Source organism: Cupressus sempervirens, chromosome 2, assembly GCF_028749045.1.
Source record: "Cupressus sempervirens isolate cs-2001-9-10 chromosome 2, ASM2874904v1, whole genome shotgun sequence".
NCBI lineage: Eukaryota > Viridiplantae > Streptophyta > Pinopsida > Cupressales > Cupressaceae > Cupressus > Cupressus sempervirens.
The window spans coordinates 92,885,824-92,893,275 of NC_143119.1; positions in this window are offsets into that span (position 1 = coordinate 92,885,824).

Genomic DNA, 7,452 nt, shown 5'->3' on the forward strand with positions numbered 1-7,452 from the left:
CACTTAATAGTTCAAAGTTCTAGTTGTTCCAAAATACCCAGAGCTCCCAATGTAGAAACTCAGGCTCTGATACCAAATGTAATGCCCCACCAAGGGATCCAAAGAATTAACCTAGAATTTCACTAAGTTTGGTAGCATTTTTTTTTTTTAAACATGAAAGTAAATACCACATATAACTTATACACAATAATGGAAGCAATAGCAATGTCCATCTAAAAGTAAACATAACATACATAACAGATTACATTCTTTAAGGATCCCTTAACATTGAATTACATCTAAATCAACTAACATTATTGAATCCATCTAATACAACAACCACATGAAATAATAATGATAAGTCCAATGTTTATACATTACATTTCTAAATGCTCAATCATCCACTGTACATGTCATAGGGTATGAAAAGCTTAAAAGAATATACATATGTGAAACAAGGTACATCATCCTATTCTAATCCATGATACATCAAAGTAAAGATAATCAAATGATACATCATCATAGAAGATATATACATCCATCATAAAGATCAAACATAATAAACTAAGTGCATGGTTCCTCCCAACCGTTAATAGCATCACTAGATCATCATGGATCCTAGCCATCCCTTCGTGCGTAACATTCCAAATCACTGAAGAGATCATCGATATTAACATAGTAGGAATGTCACTCCTAACATATACTACATCATATGCAAAAAGTAATCTAACATGCAAATATAAGCATAAGATAACATCATCTAACATATGCTAATCATCAATGAAAGGATACATATCCACCATCATGAAGGACGCATCAGCCACGATGTCTCAATGAATCTCAAATGATAAGAGTGGAAAAACACTACCACCTAACTGCATGGAACCTAAGTGATCCACTCCCACCATGCTGAGGAGATAATCTCAAGTCCCAAATAGGCTATCCAAAACACATAGCATAAGAATACTCTCTAAGTCTCAAAATCCTAGAAGTATACTAACTCAAGGTTCCAAACACAAAACTGACATCTAATTCCCAAAGGCAGAGAAAGACATGTAGGAACCTACTATGCAGGCAGGAAAGTGTCATCGCATATATCATGTAGAAGTTACCTTGGTAGTTAGCTAAACTCCACGGGTCCCTACTAATCCTCATGCGGCCACTAGTATCCTCTCATACTGACAAGGCATACTATGGAATGCAAGGTTGCAACCATGCATTCTCTCTACTCCCATCCTAGTTTGTACAAGCACTCGAGGCATGGGCGAGAAAAAAACAATTATCTTTTTAGGTTCATTTATTTAGTATTAGGTGTGAATTTTTTCACTTATTAACCAACTTACAATGAGTTACCCTGGCAGCCTCTTAGGGCCCTGGCCCCCATTGCAAGCCACTTCTCGACACTACAAGTAGATAACCTACCCTAAGCTCATGGAATCATAAATCACCCCAGTCCTATACAAGCGACTGGAAAGAAAAAAATCAAAAGATAATCCATAATAAAAACATCAAATATCCACAATAATAGCATCAGATCTCCATGAGCAACTATAAAGCATCCATAGAAAATCATGACCACAACAGCTCTTTATTGGCAACTGAAGCATCACTAATAATCAAAAGTATCCATTGGCTCTCAATAACCAAAATATATCTCAAATCATACTGATCGAAGACTCCAAAATGGTTGAGTCAAAACACGTCACAACATGACATCATAAAATAACATTTCAGTCCCATCATGATGACTAGAAATAAACCAAGAATAATTGGTCGATGACTCAAAAATGGTTAAGTCAAGTGTCTCATAAGAATCTCAACTATACAATCAGTAATTACAAAAATTACATAGAGCGTTCCATCACATAACCATGGTTGGATTTATAAAGATCAAAAATAAGACATCATCATGACATCACAATCATAACCCCCGAGCCTCTGGTAGACATCCTATAACTGGTCAACACTGGTCAACCCAAAATCCAAAACAAATAGCATAGAGAAAACACAATGCAAACACATGTTTTGGTTTTGCTAAAATTTCATCTTTGAATTAAATGTGGAGGTTTTCAGTTTCCATTTTCAAGTTTGGATAATGAATGGAGGAACATTTTGTATGTTTTTCCTAGCCCATGTATTTGTTTGATAGATAAAAGTTTCTCCCTATAACTCTTAGAATCGATTATCCAATTATTCTAATGAATTTTTATTATATAAAAATTATTTGAAAATGACCCCCATCAAATTTAAATAGTAAATTTTTGACATAAGAAATTACCAATTCTTTTCATAATCATCCTTTCTTCATAATTCAAATCAATTAAATTAAATCTATATTGTCATACCACGATATTACAAAATAATTTATTTTTTCTAAAGAAAAGATCTCTTAATACATTTATTTTTATAATATAATAATTATTTATTATTAATATATATACATACATATATATACATACATACATAATTATACATATATATATATATATATATATATAACATTTTATATAAAAAATTGAATATAATTATACACATTCAAATTTAATAACATATAAAAAATTTCCAAACGCAACAGTCAATGGTGTTATTCTTACCAAAGGAAACTTTATTATAAGTTGCGCCACTATTATTGCAGGCAGCCTGTGGACCACAGGTACTCTGCGAGTCGTAGGTACACTATGATCGCACAGGTACTCTGCATCTGCAGACCTGCAACGTGTGACGGCCGGGGGCGGGGTATTCTGCCTGCCTCACATATTTTTAATTAAATTTTTTTATAGCATTTTTAAAATGCTTCCCTCCAATATAAATCGCAATGCATTTTTTTTAAATTCGCTCACTGTGATATATGTCATTCGACTTTTTCAATTATATACATATATATATATGTATACATATATATATATATATATGTATACATATATATATATATATATATATATACATATATGTATACATATATATGTATACGTATACATATATATATATGTATACATATATATGTATATATGAATACGTATATATATATACATATATATGTATACGTATACATATATATGTATACATATATATATATATACATATATATATACGTATATATATATATATATATACGTATACATATATATATATATATATGTATACATATATATGTATATATATATATACGTATACATATATACATATATATGTATACGTATACATATATACATATATATGTATACGTATACATATATACATATATATGTATACGTATACATATATACATATATATGTATACGTATACATATATACATATATATGTATACGTATACATATATACATATATATGTATACGTATACATATATATGTATATATGTATACGTATACATATATATGTATATATGTATACGTATATATATATATATGTATACGTATATATATATGTTTGCAGATTTAAAAATATGAACATGTATATTTTACAATGAACATATACACAATTTATTTAAAGGTTTCAATTTTCAAAAATTTTCTATAAACTATTTGATCTCTAAATTTACCCAATAATTCATCTAATGGATTTGGCTATAAATTTAAACCCTAGCCTTGTAATCTCCTCAGATCTACGCATATAAGATTTCTCAAATAAATTTTAACTACCCGTATTGAGAATGCATACAACCAAAATAGGAAAATCCTCAGAAAACATATGGAAGACACGAAGAAGACAAGAAGTACAAGATGCGAAAATAGAATAAGTAAAATCACAAGAGTCTACCTAGATTTTGATGCTAATTTGCTTTTTCTCAGAAAACCCACAGAGCAAGGTCCTCCCTTCTCCAAAGTTCCCGAGTCCTCCAATGCTCCAAAATGCTCTCCCACACTATGTCTAAGCTTCTAGGAATGCTTGAATATAAAGAGTTCTTAGGAAGCACCTAGAATGTCTCTAGAAACAACTAGAAGGTGTCGACAACTAAGCATGAGCCTATTCCAACCTTCTAGATAAGTCATAAGGTTGTAGACACCATGTGCTTAATTGGTGGACTAACCCCCGTGTTGTTGACATATGAGAAATAAAAGGTGCATTTACTCCTAGGCAAGCTTATAACTTTTATTTTAATTTTTATAACTTTTATTATTATTATTTATTTATTACTTTATTATTATTTTATAATTATTATTAATTTTTAATTTCTAATTTTCTTTTATTTAATTATTTTTCCTCAATTAATTCTCATTTAATTAATTATAATCAAAATATTAAAAATCATGATATTATATTAATTTTCTCTAAATAATTAATTTATTAATTAAATCTATTTATTAAGACTTAATTAATAGAAAATTCGCCATAGACCTCCAAGATAAAATATGAAAACCCATCATAGAACAATTCATGCAAAATCAATCTAAAGGGTTAAAAATCATGAACTATGTCATCCAACACATTCAGAAGGTAAAATATCTAGATACTTGTCCTACCTCACTAGGACAAATGGTTTAAGGGTTTGGGATTTGGACTTGAGAATTTATCTCCCTTCTCTTATCATTGAGATAGTGTAATAGGGTATGCTCATCCTGCCAATTCAGGGAAGTCGATACCCAGTACCTGCAATCTACATAAAAACTATGCATGTACATACAATATATATAATACTAAGCTAAACAGGCAATGGCAAGAAGTGTTGCATCGTGTAGATCCTGACTAGTAGGTGACTATGACTCCCTTCCTTAACCATATCAGAAATGCCATACAATAAGAGCAAACATGCACACCATACACATGCAAGTATGGGATAAGTATGCATAATAAAACACATGAGATAATAAACCATCTAACTAATCATCATCAATAACTAAAAGCAATGTAATGATCATCATGCATACATGAAATGTAAAGTCTAAATGATCTCATCATATATCCACTGAATCCATAACATAAGGTCTGATAGTCTCAAAATAATACCACTAATCCATCAACATAAAACTAGTCTAACATAGTCTAATAATAATAGCAACAATGTCCAGAAAGATGTGAATGAGGGCAGGCACTACAATGCAGAATCAAATTTTCAATGCAAAGAAGGGAGAAATCATGGATTTCAAGTTCCACCATTATTCATTACTGATGCACCTAATTTTATATTACAACATTGGTTACATCAGCCAAGACTTCATTGATTTGACTTCTGATGAATTTGGTGAGTTACCTATGCAACTATGGACTCGCATTTGGGATAAGAATTTTCATTATTCAAATGCACTTGTGTTCTTTAATTTGTTTAGTTTTGTTATTATGAGGCAATTAGACCATACTTTCTTTAGGGCACCAAATGTTTTGAAAACTTTTCTTAGACCTTCATTTTTGGATGAGAAAACCAAATTATATCATAACTAGGGGGACATTTTCTGTTTAAGAAGTTCACATTGATGAGAATATATGCATGCCCACAGCCTCCTCACATTCTACCTAAGTATTTACCCCCTGGATTGGCCATTATTGAATTCTTTTGGCAATTCCTACTGATGAACAAAGAAATGATCCCTCTTTTTCTACATAAACCCACATTTGTTTATATAACTTTCAAGGTAGGAGATTTTTAAATAGGAAAAAATGCATATGAGGAGTTGAGTGAGTACCTAGGCTAGTACAAATTTTCTACTAGACCTTATAGGATGTATAACCCTAAGAACTACATTACAAATGAGATTAAGGCCATTAGGGGATACATCTTACCTCCAAGCAAGGCAATCCCTATGGAGGATTTGATTGCTAACATATTAGCAATAGGGGAGGTTAATACACTCTTAGGAAAGTATGTTGAAATAAGGAAGGTGGAGGAGGCATTTGAAAGAACAAACCCAAATTTTAAAGGTTTCTATAGAAAGATTCCCTACCCTAGTAATTAAGGAAGATGGTAGAAAATTTTGAATACATCATGTCTCAAATGCCACATGAGCCAGAGGGAGAGGAAGCAACTATAAACAGAGAATCCCTTGAGCTAGATGTACAGTTGGAGGTTGAGTTGGAGGAGGAGCAACCATCATCTTCAACATGGGTGCCAAAAAGAAATAGGAGGCAAAAAACAATTCACATCCTTGAGAGAGTTGTAAGTAGAGCCTTACAAGTGATGCTAGGTAATGATGAATATTTTGTTGACATTAGGAAAAATTATTTTCATCAAAGGGATACAGAGGTAGGAAAAGCTTCTAGTGATCTTCAAATTGCAGCATCAAGATTGGATGACAAGCTCATCCAATCTGAAAAATTTATGGAAGATAATGATTTCATCAAATCATCAAAATTTAAAAGTTTTCTTTATAAAATATAATATAATTAGCTCACATTGAGCCTCATGCGAGGAGAGGATCCTAAGAAAAATAAAGAATTGGTGGATAAACTGCTAGCCTATGACCTAGATAGTGAGACAATGACCCCTGCAGAGGCTAGGGAGTTGGTACATAGGAGTGGTATGATTTTAATACCAAATTGGGATATTGAGAGGGCCTTTTTTGTTGATCAAATGAGAAGACAAGACAAATCGATTAGCTATGAGGCTAGTGGCAGTGAAGGACTAAAAAGGGGGTCAGCGTTCAATGTAGATACAAAAACCCTAGTAGTATGGAGTATTGCCCCTGACACAAAAAAGCCTAAGATGATGGACATATAGGAAACTACACAAGGTAATATAATTGTTTGGACATTAGATAATACTACTGGGAAAGATATTTCTAGCCTGATCAAACATTTTGCACTCATGAATGAGGCAAAAGTAGATCAAATTGAGGACAAGTTAGCTGCAATCTACAATGAATGTTTAGATGTCAGAAAATTGTATGATGAGGAGCTCAAGATGATCTACATGGAGAAATAGAGGATAGGAGAGTTGGAGAGGAAAATCTAGAGTTTAGAAGAAAAACTGGCATCCCTTAGAGAACAACTCAAGGTTGCACCAGAGGCAAAACATGCACCAAGGAAAGTGGAAGGGGAAAAGAATACTGTAAAGGTAGAGGCCCAAATAGAAGAGATACCTATTGGGGTAACAGTGCCAGTGCATGTGGTCAATGTGGAAATAGAAGCTCCTCAATTTGATAGTGAAACAAAAAACAATGTTATGATGAATGTACTAATTCATAGAATAAGCATTTTCAAGAGAATATCTCGAGATGCCTATAGTGCATTCATCAATTTACAATCTATAGAATAGGTATGCAAAGAATCAATAGGGTGGCTTGATCCAATCTTCCAAAAATGGGGACCATACATCTAGTTCTTTGACAGGTTGATACCACTCCTAGCAAGAAAGCCAGACCTCCTTGATAAAGTTATTGTTGTAAAAGAGGGCATGGGCAAGGTGAAATATTTGTTGCAATTCTTCATAGGGAAACTAGCAGCAATTTAGAGTAAAATGAAAGTATTGACAAGTGGTTTTCATTCTTTAATTATTTTTGTCCTTATTTCTAGTAATAAAGTAAAGGATTTCAATGAATGG